Source organism: Molossus molossus, unplaced genomic scaffold (genome assembly GCF_014108415.1).
Source record: "Molossus molossus isolate mMolMol1 unplaced genomic scaffold, mMolMol1.p scaffold_m16_p_11, whole genome shotgun sequence".
NCBI classification, from domain to species: Eukaryota; Metazoa; Chordata; class Mammalia; order Chiroptera; family Molossidae; genus Molossus; species Molossus molossus.
The window spans coordinates 85551374-85570577 of record NW_023425346.1 but is presented as its reverse complement, the minus strand read 5'-3'; the positions used below and the strand labels follow the sequence as shown (position 1 = coordinate 85570577).

General features: G+C 36.5%; 1 protein-coding gene and 1 pseudogene across 4 annotated transcripts in view; one reads left to right on the top strand and one right to left on the bottom strand.

Annotated features, from left to right (window-relative positions):
• ERBB4 (erb-b2 receptor tyrosine kinase 4) overlaps positions 1-19204 on the top strand; it is a 1035274-nt gene that overhangs the window by 665019 nt on the left and 351051 nt on the right. The window lies entirely within an intron of this gene.
• LOC118625958 lies at positions 17258-17378 on the bottom strand (annotated as a pseudogene).

The window sequence follows — 19204 nt, the reverse complement described above, 5'->3', positions numbered from 1 at the left end:
TATAGAAGACTGGAGAGACCAAAAAAAAGATTGGATTCATTTTGCTATTTATACAATGTCATCTCTGGCTCTTTTCCTTGAGCCTGTACAGAGTTGCTCCATTAAGGAAATAATAAGGGCTCATAAGTATGTGCTCTCAATTGTGTAGTCTCATAAAAGCTTTGGAAATAAATATAAGTATGTGCATTACTGTTAACTACTTAGTATCATTATGATGATGATAAATCTACATTTTTTATAATTTTATTCAAACTATTCAGTAAACTTAACCATGTAAAGCATACTTGGTTTGTCTACTAAAGAAAACATGCAGTGATTTGCGATATGAGAATATAGCCTGTCCTTTTCCTCCCTTGTGAAAAAATATATTATCTTCTCTGTCAGGCTATAACAGTTCTGGTCTTCTCTTTTGATTTATTCACTTTATTTATAATGCAATCATAATAAGCCTTAAAAGAGCATTACTACATGGTAGGTAATATACAGAGATTTTACAATATGCCGATATAGAATATAGAGATATTAACAGAGGCCAAGTCAAATACATGTCTTGCAAATAATGAACCATTATAGAAAACTGGAAGTAGGAAAAAATAACATATAGTCATAGTTTGGAGTAATGGGTACTTCATTCTCCCTCTTTTCTACTCTTAGGTCTTATTTAATTTTACTCATGAAATAATTATTGTCAAATGTTTCTTTCTTTTCTATATAAACATATGTAATATTTTCAACAATAGAGATACATTTTAAAAATAAAGAAACATTTTAAAGGCAGGTCTTTCTGGTATAATACATTTAAAGAACTTCTGTATTCTACTTGGGAAAAACTTATGAATATATGAACTTTGAGCAGTTATTTAAAGAAGCATTTCATCTTTTCAAGGAAAATAAATGAGTATTATGGGTTGAATTTAATTGAAAGGGAGTTCATTTCATCCCAGGGCAGATCATGTATAAACATATAAACAACTGTCAAAATGGTGCAATTTGAGGCATGATACAAAACTTTTCTTACCTGAATTATTTCCTTCCCTGGCCTTCCATCCTGCCAGGGATACTCAGCAGCATAATTTAATTCAGTCCTGCAGTTTGTGCAGGTACCTTTGCTAAGTAATAAGTGTTCTTGGACCAGATATCTCATGAAGTAGTCTTGTCTTTTTTGGGGACTTAGTTCACCAGATGCATTTTTTCTCAATTAGCTGAAAGGGAGTGAGAATCAGGGTAGCTTAAACTTTGAAGGGGGAGGTGAAAGCAACCCTAACGTTGAACTGTTTTTCAGCGATAGTTGTCATTATTATTGGCAGCCAGAGAGCAGCATGACCGTGCCGGCCGTCGGGGGTAAAGCACACAGAGTGGGTGGGGGCCCCCGAGCATGAGCCTGGAGAGTCAGCTGAGCTCACATCCCATTCTGCACAAAAGTGTCTTTGTCATGACAACTCTCGTTCATGTTGTCCACGTTGTTGCGGATTGTATTTCCAACTGGACATATCATTTATTCCATCTCCCCTTTCTACTTCTTATGAATATCAACACTGAGTAACTAACTATGACTTGGCCATTTGAGCCCACAAAATTTAAATGAAGGAAACGGGTAAATAGAGTATTAATCAGTTATTACAAAATAATAAAGTTATCAGAGGACAGAAATCACATATGTAACATAGAAACCCTGGCTATCTTTGGTCATGGATATTCTTAAGCTATGTAACTATTTGGACTTACTACACTCTGAAAAAGTATGAACTTATTTGTCATTAAATTCATTACAATAGGAAAAGGAACATGTTTTATGTTTGATGAGATTTAGATTCTAGAGATTCTTCATTTGGGGTTAATTCTGCTGGGAATTACTTCATATTGTGTTTAGGGGGCAAGTATTTATTTTTAGAAGTTTTAAAAGAAACATAACCTAACGCAGAGTCATATAGCTTTTATTTTCAGCTTTAGACACTCAAAAAATGAGTGTCTGATTTTAATTTTTTATTTGGAAACTTAACTTTCAAGATGTCCCTATACCTTATATTGATTGCAGCTTGGTTACATACAAATATTTTGTTAGGTTTTCCATGAGTCTAGTATGGTACAGCTCTCAAACCTAAATCCATCACCAACTGAAATTTCTGGTTATGTCCTTTCTGCCATTTTCTGCATGACGATCTTCACATAGCTGTTCTTTTCATTATCTACTGCCCCCCAAATGATGCATTAAAAACCAACCTACTAAAAGTCAGTGGCTTAAACACGGTGATTTATTCTTCTGAATCCCTGGTTAGCTAAGGATCTGGTCTGGTAATTGAAGCAGGGCTTGGTTGGGAGGCTGGACTTCGAGCTTCGGGTCTGGCTGAGATGCACTGGGGCAGGTTTGCTTCGGGTTCCGGGTTCAGGTAAAGGGATCACAGCTAACAGCAGTGGCAGCTCTCACCATGACTAGTGCTCAGCCCAACGGGGAAAGTGGAGGCCTCATGGTGCCTCTTAAGGCCTGGACTTGGAAAGGGCACACTGTGACTTTTGCCCATTTTTTAGATAAAGCAATGCATATGGCCACGTGGAAGCCAAGTCGCCGGGAAGTACATGTTTTCTATAGAGAGACCATGAAAAGGACTTAGAAGGGCAAAGGGATAAATAATTTGGGCTAATACTTCGGTTTTATTTTGTTTTGATTCCTCATGTTTACTTTAAAACTTGATAGAAAACAGGAAAATGAATTTTACGTAGTAATTTTAGAAATGTAAAACTTGACATTTTAGAGCAGACATTTTATAAACACGCGTGGAAAGTATTTAAGGAGAAATGAGAACTGTGTCCTCCCCTTCGTCCTCTTCTTCGTGGGCCTGCTTCCCACTCACCTGTAAGAGAGCCGAACACCTCGCTCCTCACAGAATGTGGGTTCACTGTGGGCCTGTGGAATGCATTTTTAAAAACGCATTCAATGTTTCTTTTCATAAACACTGAGAGCGTCAAGCTAGTGTAAATATATATATATATTAGCCTTAGTATAATTATTCTAAGAACTAACGCCAGAATTCTCATTTTTTCATAAGTCACATAGATTATGATTTTATTATATGAAAGACTGTCTTTATTTCTTGCCTAATTCACAGTATTTAAAAATAATTAGATAAGCTTTTTATCATTTAGAGACCATTGTTAATTAGTATTTTCTTTTATTGGAATACCCTTCTACCCCAACACCCATATTTATCTGAGTAGCAAATACTAGTGATTCAAAACTCAGTGGAGACATCTCTTGGCGTATGAAGACTGTCAGGCAAGAGATGGCTCTTCTCAGGGTACCTGATTTTAGTTCTTCTTATGTATCTAACTCTGCCATTAGATGGTAAAGACTGTGTTTATCATATCAAAATGCATTACAACATCTCCACTCAGAAGCCAAAGATGTTTTACTCTTTACAGTATCTGCTAACCATCTAAAATATCCCCCCCAATAATTAGGCATAGAATTTTTCAGGTTTTGCTTGTTTGTTTGTTTTTTAAAAAAAGAATCTGATGCCCTGCTGGTGTGACTCAGTGGTTGAGCGTCGACCCACACACCAAGAGGTCTCCAGTTGGATTCCCGGTCAGGGCACATGCCCAGGTTGTGGGCCTGATCCCCAGTGGGGGGCATGCAGGAGGCAGCCAATCGATGTTCTCTCTCATCGATGTTTCTATCTCTCTTTCCTCCTCTCTTCCTCTCTCTCTAAAATTAATAAATCAAAAAAAAAAAAAAAAAAAAAAAGAATCTGAGAATTGTTCACCTTCATTCTACATTTCCGATAAAGTGGCTGGAACTGTGAAGCAACTTTGACTTAGAGATGAGGCATGTGATCTCCAACTGGTCACATGCACACCTGACTCCCCGCTGTTGGCATGTGGATCCAGGCCTGCGATGGACAGGCTGCTGGAGGCTGTGTCTCAGATCTGCTGTGTAAGAGGGTGTGGCCTTGGCCCACTTGATCCCTCCATTTCTTCATCCACGAAATGGAGGTAATAATAGCATCTTGTTAATTAAAAAGTTGCGTGAATTAAATGAGTACATGTACATACAATACTTAACAGAGTACCTGACATATCCTTAAAATAGAATATATTTATCAAGAGCTCAGTTTTCATTTGATAGTAATGTAAAGAATTTTGTAAAGAAACTATCTGTTGTAAAACATTATTTAATGGAAGAGATGGGAAGAGAGAGAGAGAGATGTTGTGTAATGATCTTCATAGTTAAGATATACACTCAATGAAATATAGTGAACCACGTTAACAATAGTGACTTAGACAAGCTAGACTTTTTAAAAACTCCTACAGCAGCCTAAATACATTGATTCTATAAGAGTCTAAAGTTTATATGTTGTTTCCACACTGTTAGGACTCAGGTACTATCTCACGGTACTACCGTCCCTTAGATACTGCTCTTATGATTATGCAAAGAAAAAAACAAACAAAACTCATAGAGTACAGTATGGTGATTATCAGAGTTAAAGGGATGGGGGGAGCTCGAAGAGGGTAAGGCAGGGATAAACGGTGATGGGAAGTGACTTGGCTTGAGGTGGTGAAAACAAATTACAAACAAATTACAAGATGGTGTATTATAGAATTGCACACCTGAAACCCATAGAGTTTTATTAACCAATGTTCCTCCAATAAATTCAATTAAGTTAATAAAAAATAATAAGATATTTCTCTCCATTAAAAAAAGGGGGGGTTCTAATTATGTGCTGTTGAAGAAGGGAATAGAAGTGCTCACAACTCTACTTTAAAGGCAAGATCCAAAAGTGGCACACATGTTCTGCCCAAGTCACCACATGGGTCCGGACTTTGTCATGTGGCCAGACTGCGCTGCAAGGAACACTGGGAACTCTAGTCTGTGGTTTGGTGAACAGATGGCCAGCAAATCTCTATTACTGTGGAGGAAAGGGAAGGAAAGAAAGTGGGGTGACAATAGCAATCTCTGCCGTAGCATCAGAGGTAAGGAGTAAATTTGATACCTGTCCAATGTTTGTCCTGTAAAAGAAAAGCTATTTTTGCATGATTGAAATATATATGTATATATTTGCTACTTGTATTTGAGTAGAGTAATAGTCACATGTATCACAACTATACCTAAGACAGATCCACCAAAGGCAGTAGAACTGCCACCTCTGCCAAGATCACCCCACCTCCTTTGACAAGTAGGTGCACTGCGCTGTTGAACCTCCACATTAGAAAGGTTCTTCATGTTTCCCCTGTGGTCCTGTCTGAATGTATAGGTGTATTCAAATTTAAGTATCGATTCCATTCCAGGACTCTAATTATTTGAAGCCTTTGAGATACACACTAAGCAGGCTTAGGCCTTCATTTTTGTTTAGAAGAAATGATCAGCTAAAGAAATCCCCCTGTAACTCTGTGAGATGCACTTTTCAAAGGAAGATCCAGGCACCAACATCAAACAAGGAAACCACACTCTCGCATTAAACAATCTACAGTTATCCAGGCAGGCTGTTTACAATTAGTGAGTTGAAATCAAGCCAGCACATTGAGTCAAACACCTTCCACTTGCCTTGAAAGGTCCCTTGAGAATTTTAATGGGCACTTATGCTCAAGCCTGGAATTTTGCATCTCGTCTAGAAAATTGTACCTCTGGCCCATGAACACAGAATATCTTTCCATGTATACCTCCTTCAGTTTCTTTCATCAATGTCTCAGAGATTTCAATGTGCAGGTTTGTCATCTCCTTGGTTAAATTCCCTCCTGGGTATTTTATTCTATTTTATTCCATTGTAAATAGGATCATTTTCTTAATTTCGTTTTTTGATAGTTTGTTTTTAGTGTTTAGAAATGCAACCAATTTTAGTATATTGATTTTGTACACTGCACCTTGACTGAATGTGTTTCTTAGTTTGAACATTTTTTTCGGTGGGGTCTTTAGGGTTTATTGTAAATAACATTAAAGCATTATTATTCTTAAAATGTTCACATTACCCAAAGTAAACTATAGATTCATTGCTATCCCTACCAAAATTCCCATGGTAAACTCCCACTTCTGAAATAAATAACTCATGGGGGTGGACTGTACAGCACGGGCACTGTAGTCAATGATACTGTGCTGCATATGTGAAAGCTGATAAGAGAGTAAGTCTTAAAAGTTCTCATCAGAAAAAAAAAAATTAACTTTGTCTATGAAGAGATAGTAACTGGATTCACTGTAGTGATAATTTTGCATTGTATGCTAATATTGAAACATTATGTTGTACACCTAAAAGTAATATGCTGATACATGTCAATTATACCTGAAAAAAAGAAAAAGAAAAAAATAGTAGCTCTGAGAGCATAGCATTTCCAACTCTGTTGCTTGCTGACTACTGACAATGTTTCTAAAGAGGAAGTAAAAATTAAGTACTGATCACAAGAATTTTTTTTCTGTGAATTAACTTACTGATTATTTGTTCAGAGATTAGTTGTTCTGTGTGTTTTATAGGTTCTTGAAGATGGTTGATTAGTGTAATTGAACCACTTTATTTAAAACTTGTTCAAGTATGTGACTTTTTTTCCAATATCACATTCAACTTTTTTTTTCATTTAGAAAAGTTTATCAATGTTTCTTCATAAATAATACATATTAAGGTATACTTATGTATTCACTAAGTATTTTATTGAGTTAAATAGAATTTTTACATTTTTATCATCATTATAAATGCAAAGATAAAATACAGCAATCAAAAATACAGCAATTTAATTGTGCGCTATTTGCAATTAATTAAAAATTTTTGATGTAATTTTTTACACTAGTGAAGTCTTCTTAAAATTGAATATTTGAAATGTTGAAATTTCTGAAGTAAAATTTTTCTTCTTTTGTTATCATTTCTTAACACTTCTGAAAATCTCTAGAAATTAGATAGATTGCTTCTTACCTCACTCTTTTGAGACAAAGCAAACTGCTGAAATTTATTTTCTAAATAAGAAAACACAACACCTGAGGAAATTCAAATACTTTTCTTTCTATAATAGTTTTTTTTATAAAAAATATATATGGTGTAAAAATATTTTAATAATAACACTTTATATTTTTTAACATATGTTAAAGCTAATTCATGGAAACTGCTATTATTTTGTTTGGCACAATAACTCTGTAAAAGTCACTTTTCTTTGCCAGAAATTTACATTGTTTGAAATTTGGAAGATTCTGATATTTTCATTAATATGTAATACCCTCACAAATGTTCATTTATTATGATTTTTTGTCTAATACTCTGATTAAAAGAGAATAATTAAGACTTGTCCTTCATGCTTACCAGTTAATTAATTTTTAAAAAATATTTTTATTTTTTAATCTTTGTTGTTGAATGTATTACAGATGTTCCTCATTTTTCCCCCATTGACCCCCTCCTCCCCACTCCCGTCCCCCTACTGCCTTTTCCCACACTGTTGTCTGTGCCCATTGCTTATGCATATAAGTTCTTTGGTTTATTTCCCCCCCCCCAACCCCCCTTCCCTTTGTGGTTTGTCAGTCTAGCAACCAATTTGTACTTCTTAATCCCTTCACCTTTTTCACCCATTCCCCCAGACCCCCTCTCATCTGGCAACCAACAAAATGTTCTCTGTATCTATGAGAATGTTTCTGTTCTGCTTGTTCATTTTGTTCGTAGATTCAATAGTCGATAGATATATACTCATTGCCATTTTGTTTGTTCATATTTTTTATCTTTTTCTTCAAAAAGACCCTTCAACATTTCATATAATAATGGTTTGGTGGTGATGAATTCCTTTAGCTTTTCCTTATCTGGGAAACTCTTTATATGGCCATTGATTCTAAATGACAGCTTTGCAGGATAGAGTAATCTTGGTTGTAGGTTCTTAGTTTTCATCACTCTGAATATTTCTTGCCACTCCCTTCTGGCCTGCAAAGTTTCTTTTGAGAAATCAGCTGACAGTCTTATGGGAACTCCCTTGTAGGTAACTAACTGCTTTTCTCTTGCTGCTTTTAAGATTCTCTCTTTGTCTTGAACCTTTTGCCTTTTGATGATGATGTGTCTTGGTGTGGGCCTCTTGGGGTTCATCTTGTTTGGGACTCTGTACTTCCTGGACTTGTATGTCTGTTTCCTTCACCAAGTTAGGAAAGTTTTCTGCCATTATTGTTTCAAACAGGTTTTCGATTTCTTGTTCTCTCTCTTCTCCTTCTGGCACCCCCAAGATGCGAATGTTGGCACGCCTGAAGTTGTCCCCGAGGCTCCTTACACTATCCTTATTTTTTTGGATTCCTTTTTCTTTTTGCTGTTCTGATTGGTTGTTTTTTGCTTCCTTATATTCCAAATCGATGGTTTGCTTCTTGGCTTACGTACTCTACCATTGAATCTGTGTAAATTATTCTTTATTTCAGTTAGTGCCTCCTTCATTTCTGACTGTGCATCCTTCATTTCTGACTGGTCCGATTTTATGCTCTTGAGACCCTCACTAAGTTGGCTGAGGTTCTCACTAAGTCCATTGAGCATCCTTATAAGCAGTGTTTTGAACTCAGCGTCTGTTAGGTTGCTTATCTCCATTTCTCTTAGTTCCTTTCCTGGAGGTTTTTCCGTTCTTTCATTTGGGACCTATTTCTTTGTCTCCTCATTTTGGCTGCCTCCCTGTGTTTGTTTCAGTGTATTACTTAGCAAGAAGTATGGGGCTTGCTGAGACCAGATGCTGCTTGTTTGAAAGGAGTTAGGAAAACCTGAAGCAGGATCTGAGACAGGCCAATCCTATGGTTAAGCAAGTGGCAACAGCTTGGGTGGCCTGAAAGTTGGGTGGGGCGGGGCCTCAGGGAGTCAGCAGGGCAGGGCTACCAGTGTGAGCCAGGTTGCTGGAGTCCCAGACATGGCTCCTGTCTGCCTCCCCAGGGAAAGGCTCACCAAAGGAGCAAAGGCCTCTGACAGCATGTTTGCCCTGAGAAAGCCCCCTCTCCAGCTCTCGCTCCAGTCCAAACAGCTCAGTTCTTCCCTGTGTGTCTCTGGTGCCCCTCGAGCTGCCTCCCCTCCAAGCTTAGAGGGAGAGAGTCCGATAAGTCCGGGCGCGGGCCCTTTAAGGAGCTGCCTGGGGCTCCAGCCGCTTCATCCTCCCTGAGCCTCAGTTCCCGCTGGTTTTTCCAGCCAGAAGTGATGGGGACTCTCTTCCTGGCACTGGAACCCTGAGCGGGGCACCTGGTGTGGGACGGGGACCCCTCAGTCCTCAGGGAGGACCCTCCCAGCCGAGGTGTCCTCCTGATTTTTATCCGCCACACGTGGGTGTGGGCCCAGCCCCTCCGCCCTCCTACCAGTCTGAATGTGGCTGCTGCTTTAATTCCGTAGTTGTAGGACTTCATTCAGCTTGATGTCGGGCGGTTCTGAATGATGGTTGTTCTGTAGTTTAGTTGTAACTTTGATGTGGTTGTGGGAGGACGGATACCGCGGTTACCTACCCGCCATCTTTTTTCCTAATTCACCAGTAAATTAATTTTGAGAGTAGTTTTAACATTAGTATTATTAAATATGTCAGATGTTTAAAATTAGGAGAGTCAAGTTGCAAGTTTTCTTGAAGGAATTCAGGAGACCTAGTATACAGCCCTTTCTTGAAGAGCTAAGTCAATTAACGTGTACATGCTTGGGCTATCACAGTTTTAGGACAGGGACAGTGATACAGAGTCAAAAGGAAAATGTCCCAAACATGTTTCTTAAAATATTGATGCTATTAAAAACATTCAATGAATGCAAAGATAAATGGGATAACATAGGGAAGCACACAGAATTCGTCTGAAGAAAGGCAACATATGAATTTGAATGAATATTGAATATTTTCTGTAACAAACTATGACGTAAGCATGCAATGTGCCATAAAACTGATCCCTATTGGATTTTTTTATTTTTACTTGTCAAGATTCAGTGCTTCAGAGGTTTCAAAGCAACATAGTATTGCAACCTAAGACACTTGATACTTGATAGCGTATCACCCTGGCCTCAGAGATCCTCTCTATTATACATGGCCATTACTGAATTATTTCAGCTTGTTTTTTCTCTATTTATTAAAAATATAGTAATAATAATATATTCTCATGGTTAAAATCAGCAACCTCCTCTTTTGCCTACATTCTAGCTCAGTAAACTCTTTGGTTATCAAAATATATCTATGTCTTGAATATGATTATTTATTGTTTTATCAGTTTTAGACATTATCTATTGAACAGAATATATTATTAACCTTGACATTTTTATCCTTTAACTGTACAAGACACTATATCCCTTTGATTAAAAGTTAAAAAGCCATATATAGTATTTACATTACTATGATTATAAAAGGTTGTTTATCACATATAAAACAAGAGCTATCTATAAAATCATCTATAAAAGGTGAATAATATTTACTTTGTTGGGTTACAGCGAGAATTACAATTATATATATAAAACAGCTAGTACAGTCTAGGTGCTCAAAAAATAGTAGTTATTTCAAAATAGATCATTAATGTAGTTTAAAAAACTCCTTCATCCAAAGTATTTAAAAAAATATATGCACATGGGTTGAATTATGGGTCTTTGGGGAGGAAAGAAGACCAAATGAAATTTCTAAGAGTCATATGAAATTCCCATAAGTTAAGTTGGTGCATAGCTCATCTATTTTAGAGCTAGATATATTGAACTAAAATAATATCAAATGTATTTCTCAAGTTGGTTAGTAAAACATCGGGTTATCGTATCGCATACAATAAAAATGTTCCCGAGGACGAGATCATAAATCCTGTATCTTACTATTTCTCCCACACTGAGTAACCCTGGGTGTCAAACCCTCAGAGCCAGTCCTGGCGTGTCTGTAACTACATTCGGTGACAGCATTCAGAGCTGTTAGGTTTCCCCTGCCAGGTGAGGTCGGTGCAAGCTCTGCCGGTCACGGCGTGTCCTGGACATTCACTCCTCTCACTCCCACTGTGCTTCAGAGAAGTCAGATGAGATTCCGAGGACAGGGACACAGAGCTGAGCTCTCCTCATCCTTTTCAGAGGTGCAGCGTTTTTGCCGCAGTAGGATGGGTTGACTAGGAACCACAGGGCACTGTTCGACACATCTGCGTAGCTCAGGCTGAGCAGGAAGGGGGGTTGCTCCACACCTGTGTTTACATTTGTTTTTGTCTTTTTAACAAAATCAACAAAAGGGGTAATAATAATTAGATGTGGAACAAGAATCCCTATAAAAATACCATTGGTTTATATAGGGGGGAAAACGGTTGTTACTTTTGAAGACAAAATATGTTGATATTCTATATGTGCTCAGACATTTTAAAATTAAAGCTATGTATTTAAAATATTTGAAGGAAGATGATCATTTAAAATATCTACACTAACTAATTACATTACTTTTAATGAATCGTTATAGTCTATGGCTCTTAGCAGTACCACTCACATTTTGCCCATCTTAAAACTTACTTTTATATTGTGCAATTTGATGTCGAATAGAACACACTCCACTATGCCGCAGTATACAGCTCTGTAACCTGTGTTATCATGTCTTCGAAATGAAAATACACTTCCATCTTAGAATGATTCCACTTTTCCAGGGTTAATAGCTATGATTTAAAAATTAGTTGGGCTATTTGGCTGCTCTTTGAGGCTACACATGAAGAAGTGACCCCCAGAGCCAAAATGCCTCCCAAAGTCAGAGAGTTCTGTCAACTCAAGATGCCAACATTCAAGAAAGGGAAACTATTGGCATGTAAATAATTTCACAGGCTATGGGGTCAAACTAGGTAACCAAGACTCCAGCATATATTACTGGTGGGAGTCACATTAGTTATCTTCCCCAAGTCCAGTTTCTTTATCTACCAAACGGATACAGATACTATTAATAGCTCTCCCCCAGGGCAGTGGTGCAGAGAAAATGGGTTTGATGTATGTTAATGCTCACCACAGTGTCTGCCATACAGGAAATGTTCAGTTCATGCGCTGTTATTATTCTCAGTAAGGGAAAGATAAGAAAAGTCCTCTGGTAAGTAGATTTCTTCTGTCCCTTTTCATAAATACACTGTTGAGAGCTGAACCTGGGGCGGGGTGATTAAGTTAAGAGAGAATAAGTGGGTTTACATTTGCTCATTAAAAAAAAATGTTTTCAACTTACATATATGAGTTCCAGGTGCCCTTTGTGAGTATACTATGGTTTCTGGCTGCCCATAAAATTGCTGAAGATCCTTAAATTCAGAGTTGCCTTTGGGTGGAATCCCTGTACCCCCAAAACATAACAAAAGAGACACAGAATGATTAACCGGGTGCCACATGCCTGACACACACACACAGGGATCAAGCTAGGAGTCAAAGGCCTGCGTAGGCACCCAAGCCAGTGTGGAGCAGCTCATACTAACACCTCTTGGCCATGCTGCCATTATTTGAACATCTTCATAATGCATATTTCTCTTAATCCTTACTGAAGTCCTAGGAAGTAAGCATTGCTAGTCTTATTTTACCTAAAAGACAAGTTTAGAGAGGTCAGTGACTGGTGAGAGTTCACTCTAACTGCTGAATTGGAATCCTGCTTTTAAATTATTTTTAATTCCGATACTGCTTTCATAGTAGAAAGGCTGAGAAATTTAAAGGGTAACAACATTTTAAGCAGGGCTGAGGCACAACTCTACCTTATGTCATCTGTTTCTAAGTATAATTAAGAACTCACATAATTTCCCTGAAGTACTTTTTGAAAATATTTTATTGACTTGAAAGGTAAAATTATGCTTTTAAGATATCTTTTCTACATGAAAAGCTGTGCACTGACACAAAATTCTTGGCTCTGTTAGATATCTGGACTGGATCCCAACCTCATCATTGGAGGTATATTCCTTTTGCCTCTGTCGAAAGTCGACACAGAGGAAAAGGAAACACAATAAAACTTCAAACATTCAGCCAACTTACAAAACGTCCTTCAATTAAGTAAAAGACTAAATTACAAAAAGAAAAAAAAGATCAATTTTATTGTATTCAAATATTGTGGGAACTCTGTGCTTAGTCCTTGGAAGCTCATTTCAATGAGTAGGGTAAACTAACTTTTAATTACCTTATCCCAAATCATAGCCTAAGTAGAATCTGCCTCTATGTGTTTTACAACTCTATTTTTATTTAAAAAATTTTTTTTCACTATTGGTTTTAGAGAGAGAGGAAGGGAGAGGGAGAGACAGAAACATTGATGAGAAAGAACATCGATTGGTCGCCTCCTGCATGCCCCCACTGGGGATCGGGCCCCCAACCTGGACATGTCCCCTGACCGGGAATCAAACCGGCAACCTCTTGGTACATGGGTCGATACTCAACCAGTGAACCACACCAGCCAGGCTACAACTCTATTTTTAAAAACATGAAAATGGGTATTATAAATGTGCATGGCATTTGGTTCTTCTAAGCCAATCTGCATTCTTCTTATAGTAGTTTTTTTTTCCTATTAATTGTTGAGCAATTAATACAAAGAGAGCAAAAGAGCAAAGCATTCAAATTAGTGAAATAACATTAATGAAAGTTTATTCTAATATGAAGCTTAATTTTCTAATCATTTTAAAGTCAAATGAGGTAAAGCTCATGATAGAAGGAACAGGAATTCAAAATCAAAACACATGGTTAAATATAGCTTTATCCAAGTGTCTTCTCTGCAGGTAAAATTACTGAACTGAATTGCACAGCATTCAGTGTTATTAGAGGACTGAAATATCTTCTTGGAACATAGATCTTTAAAGTTATCCTCCTATCTTTGTTTGATATTATCAAATGTGTTCGCCTTTAGACATGTCTGTCAGATAAATTTATTTAAAATAATGGTAAATGAGGGAGGTGATTTTATATGGGAGGTGAAGATACTTCATTAATTTTATTAATATTAACTTAATAGATGTACTTAGAAAACAGGTAAGTATATAATATAATATAATATGTAGAAGAATTTTTATTCCACTTCTAACAAAAGGATCACACTTTATTATATTTTAAAGTATAAAGTTCTTATCTAAAATTTTCTCACTTATAAGAGAGAATTAAGGAAGATAATTTTAGAAATTTTTAGGAAATTAAACATTTACTTGTAAATTCAAAAAAATTAAACTAGGAAATTTAATATGAACTTACTAAAGAGAATATTGCATAGATTGTTTTGTATGCATTTATATTCTATGTCTAACGTGCTTTTGTAGGACATATGTTTATATACCTACGTCATATTGAAAAGAATTTACATACAAAATTAAGCTCCAGTGATAATACATATTAAGAGGAAGGAGGAGTCGGGGAGAAGGGGAAGAGAGAAAGGGGGAGGGAGCGAGGGAGAAGGGGAGGAGGGCAGGGAGGGAGAAATAAACCAAATTAGCATAACATTGAGCAATACAAGAAGGCACATTAGCAGGAGTACCACTAGGGCCCTCAGTGCCAAGTTCACCATTGCTACATGTACATCTTTCCTTACAGCTGAACATCGACACAAAAACAATAGTTACTAAAGAGCTTTAATATTTTGAAAACTGTTCTAAAAATTTTTCTAAGTGGCCCTGGTCCTGTATTCTCATTTTACGTCAGAGCTCAGAACAATTGGATGGCAAGAGCTGGCATGTCTTGTTCTAAACTAGATGCTAAAAACATTATTTAAAAAAAAATTTTGTGCCCAGCTGGTGTGGCTTAGTGGTTGAGTGTAGACCCATGCACCGAGTGGTCACTGGTTTGATTCCCTGTCGGGGCACATGCCTGGGGAACTGGCTTGTTCCCCAGTGTCGGGGGTGGGGTACAGGAGAGAGATGTATCTCTCCAGTTGATGTTTCTATTTCTCTCTTCCTCTCTCTTTAAAAAAAATCAATAAGAACATATTAAACAAAATAAAAAATAAGAGAAAGTTTTATGATCAGAAAAAAATGAGTGATAAACCTATACCTTAAAATACATTTTGAAATAAAAATATTTTAAAATGTTGTTTTCTTTGTAATCATTTAATATTTTATTTTGTCTGGAGCTTTAAGGAATATCATCTAAATTGCAACTAAAGTAAGCTCCAGCTAGCTGATATGCACCTAGCTAGTTTCCTGCTTCAAAGCCTACAGAACCATCTGCTTGTTGGCAGGTGTAATTAATTAGCTTCGTGGCAAAGATGTTCCCTTTAACGTGAATAGGAGGAGAGGAGGGAGAAGTCTGAAAACCCAATTTTAGGCAGACCCATTGGTTGGGTGCCTCTGGGCAAATTTTTGATGCTGAAAACTCATTGAATTTAATGGTTCTTAATTTCACAAGATTTCTAATTGCAGTTAGGATAATAAGATGTGATCGGAAAGTTGACAAAATGTTGGCACATTTTCAGGGAAACTCCTTTCATACAATGTAGCCATCCCAAAGTGATAAAGTGTAGAAGTTTATTTATTTATACACTTATCCATTCATTCGCTCAACTTTATTAATAAGCAATATTGACTCTATTTGGCTGACAGGTGGCAAATGTGTATTAATAATAGGATAATGTATCAAGTTACATTTTTTATAAACCAACATTTCTTTTCAGAGGTAGTCAAAGAGAAGTCAATCCAAAGTACATCATTACTCATTTAATGAATTCTTATTTTATTTTTTAAAAAGAATGCATTCTAAGAAAGGAAATAGGCTTAAATAACATAAAATCAAAAATCATAAAATTTTCTAAAATTTTCTATATAGTACATATTAAGTTATTATTAAAGAGTCAGTATTACAATGAATTATACAACACCCCCTCTTTTAAATTCTCTCATGAACAAAATATTCTTTTAACCTCGAAAAGCTCCTGGATAAGGGAGGTTTAAGGATCAGAGTGGGGGAACAGTATGAGTTAAAAGGAGCAGTCACGGCCCAGATCTGGAGGAGGGTTACCGAGAGACAATGTAAACCAGCGTTGCCTGAGCTCAGTTATGTTCACAGAGGCCAGAAATCCATCATTATTGGTAAATATCTCAATTCTTCTACTCTGTCTATGAAAAGCATGTCTGTAGGTCAGTTATGGTCTTTGACTTGCTCATCTGGCTTATTAAATAACTAACTTTGGGAATTCCTCAACAATTATCCAGTCTTGACATCAAGAACCATATTGAGATGGGATCTTATTGATCAAATCTTACCAGCTCTTCTGCCTACTGATAGAGAACGTAAGGGAGGAGGAGGCAGTTGTATAATCCATGAGAATAAAGAATAGTGCAAAAGTCCCTACAATGACATGAAGAATGAGTCTAGAAGGCCATGGGCTCTACATGTAGGCTTCATTCTTATCATGATCCCCATTTGTTGCCGGGGAGGTGGCATAAGCCTCTGGCAATAGAATGGGGTGCACAAGGTGTGCTGCTGAGTTTATCCTGCAGTATATCACCTCCACCCCTACTGAAGTCACATAGGAATTTCATATAGGTGAAGGTTTACATGTTACCTGGATGGAAAACAAACTAACTTTCCTGAAGTCACACAAGTAAAACTAGCAAAGGTGTGCTTCAAATATGAGCTAATCGATCAGCTAATTGTGTCTTATTCATATAATATAATTTTACACAATAAAAGTGAACAAACTACTAAAGTAAATAAATATATCAAAACCATTATTTTGAGGAAGAAAAACAAGAAGAATATATGCTACATGATTCCATTTATATAAACTTAATACACAAGCAAAACTTAAAATATTTGATGTTTGAAATTGTGTTATAATCATCTTTCAAGATTAAATCATTTTTCTTTCTCTTGCTTTATCTTATATTTGCAAGTCTTAGCTTGCCTGCAACAAACATTTATAGCACTATTATTTATTATTAATGTCATCAGGAGAAGTCATACTTTTCTGAACTACGTGCTCTAAAGAAGAAGTAGTAATGAAATCACACTGTGAGAAGAGTTATTAAAACTATACAAACTAATATTGTAGGTGAGATATTAGAAAGTGGCCTTGCAGTATATCCAGTGACCTTGCAGTATATCCCAGGCTTATTGTAGTAAAGCCTGTAAATTAAATGGACAAATCATTTCTGAGTATAGTATGACATCCTCCTTATTGGTAATGAAAACATTATACTCTACTGATTTGTTTCACTGGAGCAATTACATTTTCTGGAAACTTGGAACAGTTATTTAAGAGGATTGTTGTCTGTAATGAGGGCTTTCTGGTGGATGGGGGAATAAAAATATGTGATCGTTATGTAAAGGACTGTTCTTTAATAGCAAGAAGATATTGAATTTCTTATTCCTTTCTCTTAATATACCTTTAATTGTGTTCATCTTTCTTATTACAGACATATTTACTTAATGTGCAGTTTTCATCTGTCTTCAAGAATTCATACTTTGCTCTTTATTTTTATCATTGTTGATATAGTTTTGATATATTTCAACATTTTAAACTGATAAGGACAGATACTACACTTGATCTCAGCCAAAAGGCCGAGAAGCGATTATTTCAACATTTTAAAGAGTCATTTTCAAAACCTTGAGTTAATGTCCCACAAAAAAAAAAAAAAAAAAGTTAGGAGGGTAACACCTGGTTCGTCAATGTATTCAATTGTTCACTAATAGCCTGAAATAGAGATTAGGTTTTCCACAGTGCATTGTGTTTCATATAGTATTTAAGAAGCTAAACTATATTAATCATTGGAGAAGTGCAAAATGAAATGATATGACTTCTCACCAACCATAATGGCTACAATTAAATAAAAAAAAAAAAAACCCAAAACGGATTAACAAGTAAATTTTTTATATACTACTAATATGAATAAAATTGATAAAAGCACTTGGAAAACTGATTGCACTGTGGCCCAGAGATCCTATTTCTAGGTATGCATGCAACATAAATCTATGCATCTATCTGGTCCACGAAAGGCACATTCAAGTTTGTTTGTAACAGCACCATCAGTCATAACACATATGTGAAACTACCCAAATGCCCGTCAAAGTAGAATGGCCACAAAACAAGCCTGGATAGAGCAGTGAAAATGAACACTACACTATGGGTACAATTCCCAAACATGGTGTTGAGCCAAAAAAAGTCAAATAAGAAAGCATATGGTAATATCCTAGTTATGTAAAATACAAAAATAGACCAAAGTGATCTTGTTCCACGTCAGAATGAAGGTTCTGCTAGGGAATGGTGTGGTGATGAAATCGTGATGAAGGCTTCTGTGGTCATGGAATGTTCTGTATCTTCATCAGGGTGCTGGTCACATAAGTGTGCTTAGTTCATGAAACTATGTTGTATATGATATACATACATATATGTATACATACCTGCATGTAATTTAAGTAGCAATACATTGTATATGATATATACATATATAATATACATACATATATATGACCTATGTATGTATATTATACTTCAATGAAAATGCTTATATATATATTTTTAATACTCATCCAAGGATATTTTTCCATTTTTTGTTCAGATAGAGTAGGAGGGAGAGAGAGGAAGAGAGAGAAACATCAACGTGAAAGGGACACATCGAGTGGCTGCCACCCACACAACCCAACCAGGGCCGAGGACAAACTGCAACCCAGGTACGTGCCCTTAGCGGGAACCAAACCCGGGTCTCTCTGGACCGCGGGCTGACGCTCTAACTACTGAGCAAAACTGGCCAGGGCTTCAATGAAAATGTTTGAAAAAATAGTACATTTGTTTAAGTCACAAGGTTTATTTTTTTACAAATATTCAGAAGAGGCAAGATTTCTATTTTTTTTAATTTTTTTTCTTTATCTAGTTTCCACATAGGTTGAGTGGTAAAATGCGAAATAAATTCAACAACTATGTAGTCTGCTCCCCCATAATGCATTGTTTTCTTTGTGTTGGTCTATATCTTTATTTTTTTAAATTAATTAAATAATTTTTGTTACGGATGTTTCTCCTTTTTTCCCACGGATTCCCCCTCCCCCTCCCTCCCTGCACTGTCACCAGCTTTGTTGTCCATGTCCATTGTTCATGCACACATGCATATAAGTTCTGTGGTTTATCTCTCCCCCCAACGCCTCTTCTGGGGATTGTCAGTCTGTACCCCACTTCCACGTCTCTGGGCCTACCCCATTCCTCAGACTGTTATGTTCTTTATATTCCACAAGTAAGTGAGATCATGTGGTATTTGTCTTTCTCTGGTTGGCTTGTTTTGCTTAGGATAATACTCTTCAGGTCGCTTCATATCTTCTCAAAAGATAAGAGATGTTTCTTTCTTACAGCTGCATAGTACTCCATTGTGTATATGTATCACTGCTTTTTTATCCATTCGTCTACTGAT